At 39.8% G+C, this 18,872-nt stretch overlaps 1 long non-coding RNA gene across 13 annotated transcripts; it reads left to right on the top strand.

Moving 5' to 3' along the window:
- The first annotated feature begins 9,927 nt into the window (after positions 1 to 9,927).
- Positions 9,928 to 17,307, top strand: LOC133724369 (uncharacterized). Of its 13 annotated transcripts, none has more exons than XR_009853639.1 (11): positions 9,930 to 10,239; positions 10,741 to 10,864; positions 11,265 to 11,332; positions 11,674 to 11,738; positions 12,137 to 12,205; positions 12,348 to 12,427; positions 12,511 to 12,833; positions 13,861 to 13,923; positions 14,171 to 14,296; positions 14,383 to 14,481; positions 14,598 to 14,809. It is a non-coding gene; the product is annotated as an uncharacterized LOC133724369 (long non-coding RNA). The 13 variants fall into 13 exon arrangements; XR_009853637.1 differs by having other exon boundaries at positions 9,931 to 10,239; positions 11,265 to 11,316; XR_009853643.1 differs by having other exon boundaries at positions 9,928 to 10,212; positions 11,265 to 11,738.
- Positions 17,308 to 18,872: the final 1,565 nt, after the last annotated feature.

The following is an 18,872-nucleotide window of genomic DNA, read 5'->3' as shown; positions in this document are numbered from 1 at the left end:
TTGAAACCTTAATGCGTTTCTAGCATGCCAAAATGCATAGACCACAACTCCAATCATGCCCCACCAGAGAAATTGTAATTGGGAACTGAAATGGCATTGAAGTGGGTAAAGAAATAGGCTTTCTATGTCATCAAAGGATGCAGAGACATGAAATAGCTAGCCGAAAAAGATTGCCCCAAATAAATCGAGTAAAAGGACACTCAAAAATTAGATGACTAATTGACTCTGACTTCAAGCGACAAAGAGAACAAAAGTACTGACGCCAAGGAAAAACCTTGATGTTGTAGCAGGTTATCAGTGAGCAACTTACCATGCATGCAACAATTTCCAAAGGACAACAGAGTGTCGGGGTCGATACGAGGAAGATCAGACCCAAGAAGCCCATGGAACCTTTGGCTGATGTATTCACTTCAAATCATAAGCTTGAGCAACTGAAAACAAGCCATTACTAGAATCACGCCAAATCAACTTGTCAACAAACTCGGGTGAAATTGGAAGAATTATGGCCTCAATATCATGGAAAAGAGCAAGCCACTCACCTTGAATATTAGGGGGCTTAGACCAAGATCCATCAACAATGAAATCAGAGACTCGCGAAGTAAGTTTTTTACCAAGCGATAAAGGAATATTAAATCTTTCCACAATATATAGGTTCGTCAAGCCAATTAGCATGCTAAAAATTTATATCTGTACCTCTTCCAACAATCCATTTAGAATGAAGCTGTATATCAACATAAAGCGGCTTGAATCCCGACCAGATAGAAGAGCGTTTATAATAAGAACATGGTAGCCCCACTCCATTAAAGAAACGACCCTTAAAGAAAGTTGCTGCAAAGGAATTAGAAGAAAAGAGATCCCAGAATTTTTTCAACAGAAAAGCTTTGTTCAGATTTGGAAGATGCTTAATTCCAAGGCCACCTTCAGACTTCGGCAAACAACAATTCTTCCAAGCCACAGTGGAAAATCCTTGTAGAAGCACATTTCCAGTCCAAATAAAATTACAGGCCCAAAAACGAATTTGAGCCAAAACTGTGGAAGGCCAAGCATAAATTGTAAAGCTGTGAGAAAGCATATTCAAGACAACCGAATTAACCAATGTAATACGACCAGCCATAGATAGGGAACACCCACGCCAATGAGAGAAACAACTCTTGACACGGTCAACAAGGGCTTGGAAGTAAGCACGTTTAGGCCTTCCAGTGAAGATTGGGACACCAAGGTAAGTAAATGGGAGTGTACCGGGAGTAATTCCCAGCCATGAATAAATAAGTGGGTGACGAGCAAAACTAGCTCGACCTAGATAAATATTGGATTTTCCCTTGTTCACACGCTGACCAGAATTAGTTCCGTACTCCTCAACAAGAGACCAAAGATTAAGACGGCTCGCTTTGTCACCTTTACAAAAAACCATTAGATCATCTGCATAAAAAGCATGGATTGGAGCTTTAATTCCACGTGGAGAAGAAATAGGTTTAATCTTGCCAGCAGAGACCAATTCAACAATACCTCTATTAAGCACCTCCTCAGCAAGAAAAAAAAGAAGAGGAGAGAGCTGGTCACCCTGTCAGAGACCCCTACAGCAACTGAAAAAACCTGCAGGGGAGCCATTAAAAAGGATAGATAGGTGAGTAGAAGATAAAATAGAAGTTATCCAACCAACAAATTGCTCATGGAACCCAAATGCCAAAAGAACTCGGCGGAGAAAATTCCAATTTAATGTATCAAAAGCCTTAGCGACATCCAACTTGATGGCGACATTTCCATCCTTGCAAGGAGTATATATCAAGTAAATTGATGCACTCAGAAGTCAAGAAAATGCAATCTGATATTTGACGCCCCTTAATAAAGGCATACTGATTAGGACGGATGATGCGTGCAGCAATAGGAGAAATATGATCTGCCAAATTTTTGTTATAATCTTAAAAGTAAAATTTGCCATGGAAATTGGTCTGAACTTCGAGATATAGTCTGCTTCCTGAACCTTAGGTATTAAGGCAACAAAGCTTGAGTTTAAATTGGGTAGGATGTAGCCAGACTAAAAAAATGAACAAATTGCACGAGTCACATCAAAACCCACCAAATCCCAACAAGCATGAAATAAATGACCTCCAAACCCATCAGGACTGGGAGCACTATCGGGGTCCATTGAGAATATTGCAAGCTTAATTTCCTCCAAGCTTGGGACCCTTAGAAGACTATCATTTTCTGATGATGTGACCAATGAGGGGATTAATCGAGATACCAGACCAGTATCCATCGTAGTTCCATCCTCACTAAAGGATTTAGAGAAGTGGTCGACAACATGAGTGCGGAGAGAATGCACATCATCCACCATCTCAGAGCCCACACGTAACCCAGAAATAAAGTGACGAGAACGGCGAATTTTTGCAACAGTCTAATAGTAAGTAGTATTTCTATCACTATCTTTGACCCAATGCTCCCGAGATTTGGAAGACCAGAATTTATCTTGAAGATTAAGAGCATTACTAAGGAATAGGTGAGCTTCTAGCTCCTTAGCATGACGTTCATCAGTGAAACCAGAAGTGGAAATAAGTAACTTAATTTTTTCCAATTCCAGATGCGCTTGATCAACTGCAAAGTTAACATTTCCAAACACTTCTTTGTTCCAGACTTTGAGAATAGACTTGATGTGTTTAAGTTTTTGTTGCAGCACAAACATAGGGCAGCCCGAGAACTGGACAAAATCCCAATTTTCTTTAACCAAGTCATAGAAATGAGGGTGATCTAACCAAACTTTTTGAAATTTAAAAGGAGATGGACCTTGAGGTGAAAACTTGGAGCTAGAGACCAGCAGCGGATTGTGGTAAGAATAGTGACGAACAAGAGTGTTGCAACTCAATATAGGCCAACAATCCAACCAAGGAAGAGTACAAAAGCATCTGTCTAATAACATTTTGATATAAGCAGAACCTCTTCTACCATTAGCCCAGGTAAAAGGAGAGCCCTTTAAATCGATAGGAACTAAACCACAAGAATCCACCATGGTCTGAAAATCCTCACACGAAGCAGAAATAGGTAAATTACCACCCACTTTTTCATGAGCGCCAAGAACCGCATTAAAATCCCCAAGAAGTAACAAAGGACCAGAAAAACCTGAGCAAGCTTGAGCTAGGGAAGTCCAGAGGGGATGACGTCCCGAGATTGTTGTGGCGGCATAAACAAATATGATTCCATGAGTGACAGTACCAACTTGAAAATGCAAAAAAATGTGCTGACAAGAAGAGAAAACTACAACAGGGGTGATAACATTTGCATTACAAAAAACCCAAATATTAGGGAGAGTATTACCTCGGTCATTAACACCTACCAAAGACATACCAATAGACCTCCAAAATGATGCATAGATACGAGTGACAGAGGTCATTGGTTCAGCTAAACAAAAAATATCTGGAGAATGCTTGTGAATTAAACTTTTCAAAGCACGTCTAGTTCGGCTATTCGCCAAGCCTCTGATATTCCAAAAAAGAATCTTCATTGAGAAGTATGTGAAGGGACCCCATCAACAGAGGGGTTTGGATTCCTGAGCAACTGCTCTCGTATCTTCTTCCTTAAACGTTTCCTATGTGAACGAGAGAGGATTTTATTATCTCCCAATTGCTCCAAGTTAAATTCATTATTGAACTCAGTCCCAGACATCTAAATTGAAGTCCCTTTAGGCTGTAGGAGGTAGTAATGGCCGAGAAGATGAAACCTCCAAACTTGGGGATGCGACTGGTGTGAAGCCAGGAAGGTAGGGAAGACTAGCACTGTGATCGTCAGATCGGGATTGCCTCTCATGAGGCGGCACTTCAACCATTAGATCAATCCCTGGTATAGAGGAAGTCAAAGAATTGCTGACATGAGTGGGAGCTTCTGATGTGACAGAATTAACGCGTTTAGTGACATAAGTCGGATCCTCTATAGCAGAAAGAATGGGCTGTCCCACAACACGATCAATGCTGTGAGCAATGACAGGTTCATGCACAGGAGAAACTTCCTCTGTTGCCACTCTGTGGCCAATGCCATTAGAATCTTCAATCATTGCCTCATTATTAGCTAACTTCTCCGGACTATTAGTGGCGACAACTGATTGTGGAGGCATGCCCATTTCAGGTCTATACAATTGATGATACTGTCCAGCAATGGATTTCTCTTGACGCTGGGATTATGGTTTGGTTACTTGCTCAAAGACTGTAGAACTTTTCTTTAGAGAACGACAAGTGCTAGAATTATGGCCAAGCGCACCACAGTGTGAGCATAAGCTTTCATAAACAAGCTCAACTGGAAATTCATGACCTTCTCGCTCTACCATAAGCGAACTAGGTAGGTCCTGGGAAAGATCAACATCGACAAGAATGCGAGCAAAATAACCAAAAGCCCGTCCGTTCTTTGGTGGCTTTATCAAGTTTCAATGGAGTCCCAACTCCACGAGCAATTTCAAGTAAATGTTGTGGGTGCCAGTATTCTTGGCTAAGCCTAATAATTCGTACCCAAATTTGAGCATGAGTATTAGGGAGAGAGTCACCTGGGCGAAAATCCTGGCGCCATTGTGAGAGACGGAAGATGCCGGACGCGAGAGTGCAGGTTCCCCCGCCCCAAGCACGCCGCATATCTTCTTCTGTCTCAAAATGAAGATCAAAATATCCCTTCCCCAACGGAACAAGACGCCATGGAGTAATAGGTTGCCAGAGATGTTGCAAAGCTAATTTCAAAGTTTCAGTCTTCATGGGCATAGATCCCTTCTTTAGTAGCAGACGACCAATTAGATTGGTTTTGAACAACTTCAGTTGTTCCTGATAAAGGCTTTCGCTGATTTTCACATAGGTTTTGTCCCCTCGCAAAGTTGGAGCGGGCAATTGACTGAGCCTTACTGATGCTTCAACAGAATCTGTCAAGATGGAAGCAAAAGATCTCGCCTTTAGCCCAGTAGTCGGTGAGGAAGGGCCAGACTGAATTGGGGGGGCTGGTTTGGAGGTTTGTGGTTCGTGGCTTGCGAGGAAAGACCAGGGGCAGATAGCCATGGGGCTGAAAGCCATGGCCAACGAGTTAAATTCTTCACTCTAAATTGGGGGCGCGTGCAGCGCGTACTCCACCTCTGGAATGTTTTACGTGAGCACACAATAAGTCAAAAATTAGAACCACAATGTATTTTTGGTGTCCACATTTCGTCAAAATTTTTGATATATACATACATGCACACAGTTTTTTGTTGGCGAAAGCTAGTTGAATTATGACTTGAAGTACCTAACCCCATACGTACTGATATGTTGCTGTGCGTATGAAGCCTAAAGGTCAAAACTAATCACATGGCCATGGATGCCGGCCTCCACAAATAAACAGGGAATCCCTTAAACATGCAATTCTAGCGAATCCATAAGTAAATATTCAATCATTGATTGAACGTGTACTTATGGTATGCCACGATCATTACGTGCTTTGACCCTAATAAATCTGCTAGGTTTCACATGTAAATAACGTACTTCAATTCATCCCAAAATCTTTTTCAGCAGCTAGTAAATTGTACAGCGATAATAAGCTTACCCGGCGCCCTAAGCTACTTATAGTCAAGATGATCTATATCCATATACATATGAACTATGAAGCGCTTAGGTCTAGGTTCCGTAGGTAGGGCATTATGACGCAGTCAGAAAGTAACCCTAGGTTTACAAGTAATAAACCTAAAACAAGGATTCTAAAGTCCACCAGAGATAAATGAGAAAACTCTCAATTTGATTGATAATATGATAAGAGATAGGTTATGCAGCTGTTTAAGGTTGCTTATATATGAGAAAAGAAACCTTAGGGCGACTAACAATGAAACTCTAAAGCCCACGGGTAAAAACAAAACAAATCCAAAACAAACTAGAAAACCGAAAATTATGAAAAATAGTAAATTGCAGTTTTGAGGCCCTAAACGACCCCGAAAGCCCGAAAAAGCCTACATGTTGTGGCAAAGTGACAAGTTTTGTTCCTGGCGTCGTTCTCTTTCAGGAAAGGTATAGCAATTACGATTCGGACACCGAATGCCAAAGTTGCGGCAAACCAGGTTTTCCTCCTTTTCCACGATAGAACTGTTCTTCAATTCTTATCGCCCTTCGCTCTACATCAGTCTCCTCCACCTCTGAAGAACTCGACCCCGAGTTCTCTTCACGAAACTCATGCAGATCAGCAACATTAAAGGTGTTAGAAATGCCCATGGAATCAGGAAGTGCAACAACATAAGCATTGTTGTTGATCTTCTTCAACACCTTAAAAGGTCCATATTTTCTTGGCTTCAGCTTGTTGTAGGTACCAACAAGAACCTCTCATTCCTTAGAAACACCATCACGTCATCACCCTCTTGGAACACTTTAACTCTTCGATGCTTGTCAGCTGCAGCTTTATACTTGGCATTAGTTTTTTCCAACTTGGCCTTAACTTCTTCTCTAACAGACTGCACATCCCTAGCCATGCCGTCAGTAGCAACACTAACACCAAGAACTTTAGGAAGTTTCACTAAATCAACCACATGTCGAGGAACATAGAATCCACACCCCTTTGGGTACGGGGTAATCCCAACACAAAGTCCATAGCAAGATCCTGCCAAATATCTTCAGGAATAGGTAAAGGTAAATAAAGACCAGTATTTTGGGACTGACCCTTAGAAACCTGGCAGGTGTAGGACTTCCTCACAATATCTCCTACATCCTTCTTCAGCTATGGCCAGAAATACCTTTCCTCAAGGCTAGCAATAGTTTTGTCTCGATCCAAGTGTCCACTCAGACCCCCTCCATGCAAATCTCTAATCAGTTTCTCCCTCAATGATGAACTAGGAATACATAGGCGATTGCCCTAGAATAAATAACCATCATTCACATAGAAATCTGTAACTGCATGATTGCTACTGCACTTGGCCCAAATCTCCTTAAAATCAACGTCTTCCGCATACAATTCTTTCAAGAGATCAAAACCCACAATCTCCTGAGCTAAAGTGACCAGCAAGGAAGCCCTCATACTCAAAGCATCTGCCACCCTATTAAGAGTACTAGATTTATGCTGAATCAGAAAGGGAAATTTCTGTAGAAAACTCACCCACCTTGCATGCATCTTGTTCACAGTTTTCTGACTATTAAGGTACTTCAAGGCCCGATGGTCAGTGAACAATACAAATTCTCTCTGAATTAGATGGTGCTCCCATTGCTTTAACGCCCGGAACAAAGCATAAAATTCCTGATCATAATTACTCCACTTTTGACGAGCTTCACTCAATTTTTCACTAAAGAACGCTACTGGCCTCTTCTCTTGTGACAACATTGCACCTACTCCCACACCACTAGCATCACATTCAACCTCAAACACCTTGTCAAAATTGGGAACAACAAGAACTGGTGCAGTACAAAGTTTCTCCTTGATTAAAGCAAAGCTCTTCTCTTGTTCTTCTCCCCACTGGAATTTGTTTTTCTTCAAACATTCAGTAATAGGAGCAGTAATGGTACTGAAATTTCTTACAAATCTCCTAAAAAAAATAGCCAAACCATGAAAACTCCGCACCTCGGAAACTGTTTTTGGAGCTGGCCATTCTCTGATAGCTCATACCTTCTCTTCATCAACCTGAATGCCTTCTTCTCCAACCACAAAACCCAGAAATAACAGCTTGTTGGTACAAAAAGTACACTACTTCAGGTTAATGTACAATTTATTTTCCTGTAAAGCTCCCAAAACCTGCCTCAAATGTACCAGATGTTCTTCTTTGGTCCTGCTATATATCAATATATCATCAAAATACACCACAACAAAAGAACCAATAAAAAGACGAAGAACCTGGTTCATAAAGGTGCTGGGTGCATTAGACAACCCGAATGGCACCACCATCCACTCATATAACCCACCCTTGCTCTTAAAGGCTGTCTTCCACTCATCCCCTGGCTTGATTCGAATCTGGTGGTAACCACTTCGAAGATCTATCTTTGTAAACACCTTGGAACCCTCCAGCTCATCAAGCATGTCCTCCAAACGAGGAATAGGAAACATGTACTTCACAATTATCTTATTTATGGCCCTGCTATCAACACAAATCCGCTATTGATTGCCCTTCTTAGGAACAAGGAGGACTGGAACTGCATAATGACTCATACTTTCACGAATGAACCCTTTCTTCAGCAAGTCTTCAATCTGCTCCCTCAAAATCTCATTCTCCTTAGGACTCATGCGGTAATGGAACTAGTTCCAGGAACCAAATCAATCTGATGCTGAATGTCCCTCATAGGTGGTAACTCGTTGGGTAGCTCATCCGAAATCAGCTCCTCAACTCTCCCAACATATTCTGCACTTCCTTAGGGATCACTATATCTTCCTTTTCCGCAGTCAACAACCCTTTAATCACCACTGGACAAATAACTTCAGATTCTTTAAAAGCTTCCTCCATCTCGAATTCACTGCTAAAGAAGGTCAGAAAACTCTCTCCTTTCTTTACACCAGATCTCTCAAATTGATAAACAGGAGCCATGACAATTTTATGACTATTCCCACATAAACATCATCATTCACATTATCTCTGCCTTTATAAGTCACATCCACATCATATTGCCAAGGTCGCCCAAATAAAATATGACAAGCATCCATATCAATAATATCACATAGAACTTCATCTTTATAATGCTACCAATGGATACTGGTACTTTGCAGGACTCAGCAACTCGAACTTGTGGACCTTTCTTGACCCACTCCAGAGAATAAGGTGCCTCATAAGGCTGTGTAGGTAACTGCAAATACTCCACCAACTTTCTAGCTACAAAATTTTCGCAGCTCCCATCATCCACAATCAGATTGCACACTTTGTTATTAATGGAACAAAGTGATCTGAAAATTTTGCGCCGTTGCCCATCTTCCTTAGGAGATAATAAGATCCTTTGCAACACAATATTAACCTTTTCAGGAGACTCCTCCACTGCAAACTCAACCTCTTCATATTCATCACCTATTCCAACTTCTTCATCATCTTCATCATAATCATCCATAAGGGCAGTTTGTCTCCTCTCAGGACACACATTAGACCTATGTCCAGGCTTGTTGCATCTGTAACAGATTTTTGTTGTAGGCCTCGCATAAGGATTATTAGGCTTCTGATTTGGGACCCTATTTTGAGCACCACTAGAACTGCTAGAACCGCTAGCCACCTTCTGACTTTCAGTTTCTCCTAGTTCATTACGCTCTTAATAACGTAAGAACTCAGCAGTGTACTCAGCCACGATCCTAGTGCCTTGGACACAATCAATATACAACCTGTACAGAATCTGCTCATAATCATCTGGCAAGAACCTCTCCGTCATCAGTTGTTTCATTCTTCACCATGTTTTAATGCCCTGCTTCCTCTGCTTCTTTCGAGTATTCTGCAACTTATCCCACCAAACTGCAGCAGTACTCTTCAATCGCCAGGCAACATGTTTAACCTGCTTGTGTTCAGGCACCTCCATAATCTCAAAGAATCTGTCCACCTGAAGCTGCCAATCCAGATAATCTTCCACACCCAAGTTGCCTGAAAAGAAAGGGATTTCAGCCTTGACTTTGTAATCCTGTTCAGCTTGTCCTTGTTGTTCAGGTTGCACAATTTCTTCTTCAGAATCAGATTCTGAATTATTATCAACAACTTCACCACGTGGAGCCCTAACTCGCTGGCCTCCTTCCCCGCCTCTATTCCGATTGTTGTTGTTGCACTACTAGAATTATGCCATCAGACATCACCACTATTAAATCGGTCGGAATTGCACGCGATGTAAAAAATACATCCTAACATCGGTTTATGAAATATCGATTTCTATTGTGATTATAAACATCGGTCGTTAAATTAACCGATGTGTAAAGTCTCGTTCAAAAATTTTGAAAAAACTCGGAGGGACTAACTTAAAACGTTTGAGAGGCGTGGGGACCAAATTTTCATTCCCCCCAACACTTAGTATTTTTCAGACAAAAAACTCTCGAACCCTAGCTAATAACGACTCCCACTTTGACTTCGCAGCTCCTTCACCTTGGTCGACCTCATTCTCCCTGACCTCGTTCTCCGCGACCTCGTTCTACAACCTGAGCTCGTTCTCCGACCCGACCTCGTCCTTCAACGACCCGAGCCACCTTGAGCTCCTTCACTGACCCAGAACCGCCTCGAGCTCCTTCAATGACCTGACCACGAACTCATTCTCCCACCTGAGCTCGTCATTGTCCTACCTGAGCCGACTCGAGGTAGTTCTCCGACCGCCACCAGCGTAGGTCCGCTCTCTCTCTTCTCTTCACCACCAATGCTGGTTTTCTGGCCGGTTTTGATCTAAAGTTTGGGTCTTTTTTGTTTAATTCTTGTGTATTTGAGTTGGTTTGTTTTTGAATGGCTTAAAGCTCTGATCTTTTGAGCTGCTCATGTCGATTCTATTTTATTTTTGAAAGTTTTAGTTCTTAGTTTGGTCTCATGAATTTGGGTTTTCTGTTGAAACTATGGTGCTTAGATTCGTTAATTTGGTCTCATGAATTTGGGTTCTGTTGGAACTATGGTGCTTAGATTAATCTCAGTTAATCAGTTAAATAAAGGGCTTTGCTTTTGCCAGATCGACATCATGAAATGTCTTTGATTGTTCAAGTTTTGCGGTTTCTTTGTATTTGTTTCATTATCCAAGCTACTGTCCTTATCTGTGTTATATATTCTGCTAGCTGACTTGAGATGTAAATGGTTTATAAGGTTTGATTAACTTTGTTTTCGTCCTTTGTTTTTGTTGTTAGTGGGGAGTTTGAAGGCTAGGATCTATTAATTTGGAATCAAAGAAGTAAAATCAAAATGCCGTGAAACAGGAACTGTGTTGTTTGGTGGTGTTGCTCCGCGCCATACCGTAATTGTATTCACTCGGTGAGACTACACCTTCTTTGTTGTATAGTATGTTTAATGAGTTGGCCATGCCTTTGTCAATTCAGATTATAAGGTGTAGAAATTGATGTAAATATTGAAACTGGGATACCCATTTAGCTCCTGCATCTCATTTTCCATTTATATGCTCAGCAATATTGTTAACAGCACTGTAACTATATTTTTTTTCTTTTGGTGTTTATGAAAAGTTTCTTTTGTTACGAATCAAACAAAAACTTCTCTCAAGTGAAATGGTTCCTTTTAAATAAATAACCTGTTAAGTATCTTTTTTCCCCACAGCTTTCTTTGATCACATAGAGCAATGGAATGATGTTTGCTTTGTTTCTTGTTTATCTTTCAATTTCTTATTGATCATTGCTATTTTGTGGGTTTAATTCTGCAGGAGAAACTGTTTGGTTGTTGAAGCAATCTTTTATTTGGTGATTTTATAGTAGGTAGAGTTGTGAGAATGTATGTTGCTCCACCGTATTTTGAGACTGCTGCTGCTTCCTTCTATATTTAATATGACATGATGGGCCAGTGCTATCTGAGTGAGATTTAAGTACTACATGATTTTGTGGTTTTACAATTGCCAAGAAACATGGTCTTTTCTTGGGGAAGCAAACTTTCTCCTTTTTATCAACCAAATGGAGGATCATGTAATCATTTGCATGATAACTTTGTTTTGACTCAAATTGCCACTCGTCTAAGGTGTAAAATGACGAACGAGTGTTGAAGAAACTGACTGCAACTGATTGAGTAAGACTTAACATTCTCAAGTATTCATCAAGATGTCATTATTTTATCTGCAGGAATCTCCCCAAGCTGCTAGAGTTAAAGTATTGGCAAGTGGAAATGCAATAGAAAGGCGATTCAGGTAACATGCATGTTTCTGGTCCTCCTCCCCCCTCTGTGTGAATTATGTCACACAAGAATCTATACAATCTGGCAGTGAGTCTTTAACTATTGAACGAGCTGAGTGATCAATCATTAATCACCAATTGCCTCTTTATTACTTCCAAAGAAAGCTAATGGAACCTGGTTATCCTGAAATTTGTTCTAGGCTAATATGCTAGGACTTTGTGAAGTTGGTCTGTTTGTAATTTGAACTCTTTCACATCTCTCATGTTGAATACAAAACATATGTTATCTGGATAATGTGATCAATCTGTACAAGATATTGAGCTTCCAACTGGGGAATCCTTGATATGGAACGGAGATTCTCTACTTTGTGCAGGTCCTCTTCCCCTCACCGCATGTTGTTTAATTTTGCAGTGTTTGGATAGGTGGCAGTATATTGGCTTCTCTTGGTTCATTCCAGCAAATGTGGTTCTCCAAGGCTGAGTAAGTTCCATGAAATTTAGTTTCGTTTTAGTTCTATTGTACTTTAATGCATGTACTTCATTTATTAGAAGGCATGATTAAAAATTCATGCAGTTTATTTAGCTTGTATTGATTTTTGAGTTCTTGTGATAGCATTTAACAGGTACGAGGAGCATGGGGCTTCTTATGTACAAAGAAAATGCCCTTGATTTGTTGTCTTGGTAACAACTGCAAATAGAAAAGGTTTGAGCATGTGGGCTTCTTACTTTCAGAGTTTTTATACATGTATACAAATTATAAACGTAAAATTACTTTTCTACTTTCAGGTCTCGATTGTGCTCCATCAAATGGACATTTTCCAAAATTGTCAAAGCTTTGAGCCTGTATCCAGTTAAAGACGGATAGTGCTTTGATTTTTATTAACCGACTCTGATATACCGTAGCATATATTAGCTTATTGATTAGGGATTAAAGAGATACAGAGCTGAGCTAAATACTTTGGAGAGCTGAGAATTGATTAGGTAAAGTTGTGAGAATGGATGTTGGGGTAACCTGGCCTTAAAGAGATACAGAGCTGAGCTAAATACTTTGGGAAAGGCAGAAGATACCACTGATCATTGCCTTCTGCCAACTGTACTAAGTTTGCCAGGTACAAACCAATATTTGATTTCCCTTCTGACATGGACATGCTGTTGTTAATCTTACACGAGCTCCAGTTGGATTCTTTGACATGTCTTTTAGTTTTCAAATGTTCATTAAGAAGGATAGAATAAGATAACATGATTGCCACATGTTGATGCCCTAAGATAACGTTTTTACATGTTTTTGTGATGATCTTTTCGATTCTGAAATGGGAAAAGACCAGTGGAATCTGAACAAACCTTATAACGCTTTTCCTAAAAAGAAATGAAATAATAGTTATGGTAGTGGCACCAAATACGGTGCTCCAGTATTGTTACGGATCCATTTTGCCCACATAGCAAGCAATCTGCTTGAGACTGCTGCTGCTTCCTTCTATATTTAATATGACATGATGGGCCAGTGCTATCTATAAAAACATGTATTATGGGTTTGTTTCTGGTTATACTTATTATACCTCAAGGAATGTGATGAATGGCATCATAGTGCCTCATTATTTACGTTACCTATATGAAGGTCACAGATTAGATCAGAAGCAGTGAGAATGTTTGGATCTAATAATTGAATATGTGGCTTTGCAAATATAGGAAATATGGTGCTAAACCAAGTGTGGCTCATTCAAAGTTGGTCTTTAGCAGTATGGGATGTAAAAGAGTTTATGGGGCTCATCAATAAAGTAGGAATGGTCAAAATGCTGTGATAATACTATGGTGTAGTTACTGAATCTTCTATTTGGCCATAGGCTAATACGCTAAACTACATATGGGATTTCAGTATTCCTATACCTATATTTGCAAGCAAGAGCTGCATATATAGCTATTCTCTTTATGGCTTTATGTTACTAGTTCCGAAACAACATGTTGGCAATATTACTATGAATGTTCCAGACTTCTTTCTTTTCTACATCAGCAACAATTGAGCAATTTGACTTCCATTTGTATACTTGTTTTCCGTAAGGCAGATTAAATTTATATATGTGTGGATTGAGACAATTACTAGTTATTTGGAAATTTATATATGTGTGAACAATTATGCAGGCATATGATAAAAGGGAAAAGTAAAGAAGCTTTCGTTGCATAGATATCAAGTACGTAAACAAGGTATATTAAGTAATGTTTTATTTATTTTATTTTAATACCAAGTACTAATTTGTCATACCCTAATATCATTGAACTTCTCTTTTCATAGTTGCAGTCTGAAATACATGTCAGTATGTGGTTTTGCAAGATCAAATTATTTCATACTTAAATCAGCCAAATAGGCCCTGTAACTTTGCTATATCCAGAATTTATAGAGGATGGTGGGCTGCCCTATATCATAGTCTAAAGTGTTATTATGACTTAACAGGTCATATAAATAGCAAGGAGAGGTAATTGCAACAGCAGTAGAACAAGTTCACCTCTTCCTCCTCGGAAACCATAGGTAATACTAGCATCTCTATAAGAAGGCAAAGTTAAATTAAGACTACTTCCGGTAAACATTGTATATGTGGTTGATTGAGTTACACTATTTAATTTAGCGTGATAATGTCTTTCGAATTTAATAACGTGAATAAATAGGGCGTACTTAAACAACCGGGCGGAATTGAGTGTGGCTATTATGTTATGCAGTACATGAAGGATATTATTAATGATGACACACTTTCCTTTTCAACCAAGGTATAAGTATTAGGAATTAACAGAAACTTTGGTTTAAATATTAGAGCATTTCATTATGACTTACATTGATATATGTGTGTGTGTGTGTGTGTGTGTGTATATATATATATTTGTAGTGGCCGGTAAAGACTCGGAAATGATATACCCAACAACAACTTGACGAGGTGCGCATTGAGGTGGCCGACTACTTACAGACCTTGTTGTAGATTCTGACTAGCACGAGGATTTTGAGAAAGGCTAGCTAGCTTTTGGTTCACTTTTTTTGTAGTAGATGAAGTGAATGCAGCAATTATGAACAAAAATGCAATATATAGTAATTGTTAGGCTAGCCTTGTTGTGAGCCCCGGAAAAATCTATCGAGATAAGGTGAGATCGTTTGGAATAAATTTGACGATCTCGGTAATTATTAAGGTCTTCGGGAATAATTATTGGGATTTTTCACAAGGTGAAATCTTAAAATTTTGGATACTACAATAAAGTACGCGACGTTACGAGTCTGTGAGAATTTTCGGGGAATTTTTCCGACACCAGTACTATTTATTATGAATTTCCGAAGTCTGGGAATTATGGAAATTCATTTTATATAAAAAGGAAATGTTTTGGCACCATCTGAGCCGTTGAACCATTCACCGCTTCATTTGAGCCATCCAAAATCGTTTAAGGGAAAGTATATAAGAGAGGAGACTTGATGGACGCACTAGATCGTTCCAGAAACGAACAGAAGCCTCGACCAGTTTCTCTAGCTCGACGACCCGCAACGGCGACCCACGACGGTTCTCCATGGTCCGGCGACGACTCGACGGCGAACCACCCTCGCTCGAATCCTCTTTCCAGCGCCGACATGCCTCTGGTCATGGATCATCCATGCATGGAGTAAAGAGAGAGAATCGAAGCTCGAAAGCTTCGGGTTTTCCGGCGAAGCTTCTGTAGTTTCCGGCGATCTTCGGGGTTGCATGAGGTATGAAAATCGATCCTCTCGGTGAGCTCTACGTACTGGTATACTTAGTTTTTAGTTCTGGATGGGTTTTGATGGATTGATGTTTTGGTGGGTGTCGGGTACCAGCGGAGCCGCTGTCCTCTTTGGTCGTTCTATGCTTCTGGGCTCATATCCGACATCTTGGAGCATCGTCTGAGGTCCGGGAAAGCTCAGCTCATTGGGTTGGTTGAATTGAGAAGTTTGGAGTGGGTGGAATGTTGAGGTGATCAATAACAGGACAAGGTTGCTTCGTTCTGTGTTGTGAAGTGAAGGCAGTAGACTCAAGGATCAATCCTCAATCCTATAAGTAAAGGTAAGCTGGAAGTTGTGTTGAAAATTTACTTGGAATCCATAAGTGGAGTATGATTGTAAATGTTGGGATTGAACTAGTTTCGGGTTAGTAGTTCTGTTTGACAATTCGATGTTGTGGAAATCTGGAAATTTGGTTAGTAATGTTTTAAATGGTGATGCTGCTTGAGGACAATTGGAGTTTGAGAATCAAATTATTGTTTAATGGTTCTTGACTATGTGTGGTTGAATTGCACGTGGTAGCTCCCTTTTGTTTGGCTACTGGTCATTGAAGATTAATTAAGGTTAGTAAGGTATGCTATAATATATTGGATAGAGGTGAAATCGACTTGGCATAATCATGGTTTATATATATTTATCTTGGCTTATCTGCATGTTGAATGCTACACTGTGAGACTTTAGAAAGTTCGTCATGGTTTATGTTAAAGTTGGGTGCCCTTAGTAAACTGGGCGCAATGAATATGAAAGTGAAATAATTCCATTTAAGACATGATTCGTTGTAATTGATTGATATTCTAGCTCAAAGGAGAATGTTCGATAATTTGGATAGTTATCGAACTTATCACGATTGGTCAACCATGAGTCAATGTTGGTTATATCCTTGTCAAACCAAGAAAAGTGGGTCGAATGATTTGTGAATCATCAAAACTTTAGTATTAGCTCATTGAGTTAATAACTATCATTGTGTTGGAAATTAGGACTCCTGCTACCTGAGGAACGGAAGGTTCGTGAATTCCGGACAACGCAAAACGGTAAAGCTTCGGAATCCAGGTAGGGGATTCGGGACTCTCCTCGATTAGTGGGTTTATTATATTACGATTTTTATTAAATGATGCATGTTAAGTTTATGTGGTTTGATTATGTTAAAATGCAATGCATACTAACCAAATCGTGAGAGATGTGATGGCTTGAGAGCGAAGGGTGGCTCTGACTTCCTTGGGTTCGATCCCCAAAACCTCCGGAGGGTTAGCTACACCGGTCGGACGGTGCGCGATCGCAATGACGACCCGATCCGTGTGTGTAGCTAGGTAGCGGACGCTCTCGCTACGCTTACCTGGTTATAAATTAATTTGAGGTAAGGTCGTGTAGTGGGTCTATGTGACCGGCCATCAGGTAATACTTGGATTTGGCGCCGTATTTATTGAAGTATCATGCATCGGTTTTTGAGTTGAAAAATATTTTAAAGTTTGTCGTTCTTTAAATGACATGGTTTTGAGTATGTTTTTATACTGTGGCCACAAAGCAATATTACATTGTTTTCAAACCTAGTCGAGATGATTTCCCAATGAGCAGCGAGGACGAAAGCTCACCCCTACAATAGTGTGGATGCAGGTACTGTGCACTGGTGACGGGATTGACGGACGGAGCAGGGTGCGCGGAGATAGCTTTGGTGAATAGTAGTAACTGAATTCAGGTTCCGTGTCTAGTCTTGAACTCTATCTCTTGAGAGTCGTTAATTTGGAACTTGTTATTCCTTATTTCATCTTGTATCGGAGTGTACCAACTCTTATTTACCATAGTGGTGATCTAGAAGCACTTTAGACGAATAAGTTCGATAAATGATTCTAAAAAGTTTTCACCTCAAAGTATTTCGACGTTTCGGCTATGCGTTTCACGAAAAGCTATTTAACTAAAATGCCTTGCGGGTTTTTAGGATGTAAACTGAACATTCAGTTTATGTCTTAGAGACACGTGGCACTGTGACGTGCTCAAGCTGATGAGGTGCAGTTTGGGGCGTTACACTTGTAGTAGGTTAATTGGGGTTTTATTTTGCCTATTTTGTGAACTGTCAATGATGATGATTTTGGACAAAATACCCCAATATTGAAATCACTTTTGTCAACTGTGGATATTGCATTGTATAGCAGCAGCTACATATTTTGTGGACATCAATCCTCTTATTTCAAACTGATGTCTATGTATAAAGTTTAAATCAGTTATAGCTATAAGAACTGATGTCCATTAAGAGAAATACATCAGTTCCAAAATCGAAATCGATGTCCCATTAACCACAGGAAATCGAATTATTATGTTGGAATCGATGTGCCATAAGCTACTGCACATCGTCTTTTAGATAAAGATCGATGTCCAATATAAGTATTGCCATCGATGAGGACAAGAAAACCGATGTTATGAAAATCTATGGACATCGTTTTTTTTAGTGATTCGATATATTACATAGCATTAGACATCGTTCTTTTACTGGAATCGATGTAGTATAAGATGATTAACATCGTTTTTGCCCTAGAATCTGATGTTAATGTAAGTAAATAAATCGGTTCATATAATATTAAACTGTGTATATTGAATTAGGAATCGTAGGATATGAGCCAAATTACACGTCTAAATCATGAACAACAAGAAACGTTAATGGGAACTGATGTGTGAAACAGTATCAGTCATCGTTTTTAAATAAATAACGATGTTAAAATGCATAGTTGAGCTGTAGGATCTATATTTCTATAAGCATTAAAGGCAAAAAGATGAGGATTTAACAATATATAAACATACAAATTTGTCATCATTTAAACGTATTTACATCGATTTATAATGAGGAACCGATGTATATAATGATACTAGACATCGGCTAAAAACCGATGTCTGGATTTTCCGGACCTTTCTCATCACCCACTAAGACATCGGTCAGAATTCTTTTTCTCATCGGTTTTTGGCCGATGTCTGAGGGCATAATTCTAGTAGTGTTGTTATTATTATTGTTCCTCTCTCCCAACAATCCACGAATTTCTCCAATCTGAGTATTCACGGTGTTGAAGGCAGCGGTAAACGCTGCGGTAAGAGCATCAAGATCTGCTTTTGTAACTTCACCCATTGCTACTAAGGTAAATAGGAGAGACAGGGAAGACCTGCTCTGATACCACCTGACGCAGTCAGAAAGTAACCCTAGCTAGGTTTACAAGCAATAAACTTAAAACAAGAATTCTGGAGTCCACCAGAGATAAATGAGAAAACTCTAAATTTGATTGATAATATGATAAGAGATAGGTTCTGCAGCCGTTTAAGGTTGTTTATATATGAGACAAGAAACCCTAGGGCGACTAACAATGAAACCCTAAAGACCACAGGTAAAAACAAAACAAATCCAAAA

The sequence above is a fragment of the Rosa rugosa genome, chromosome 1 (assembly GCF_958449725.1).
Source record: "Rosa rugosa chromosome 1, drRosRugo1.1, whole genome shotgun sequence".
Lineage (NCBI taxonomy): Eukaryota > Viridiplantae > Streptophyta > Magnoliopsida > Rosales > Rosaceae > Rosa > Rosa rugosa.
The sequence above is the reverse complement of the archived record's forward strand: the minus strand, read 5'-3'. Positions and strand labels throughout refer to the sequence as shown.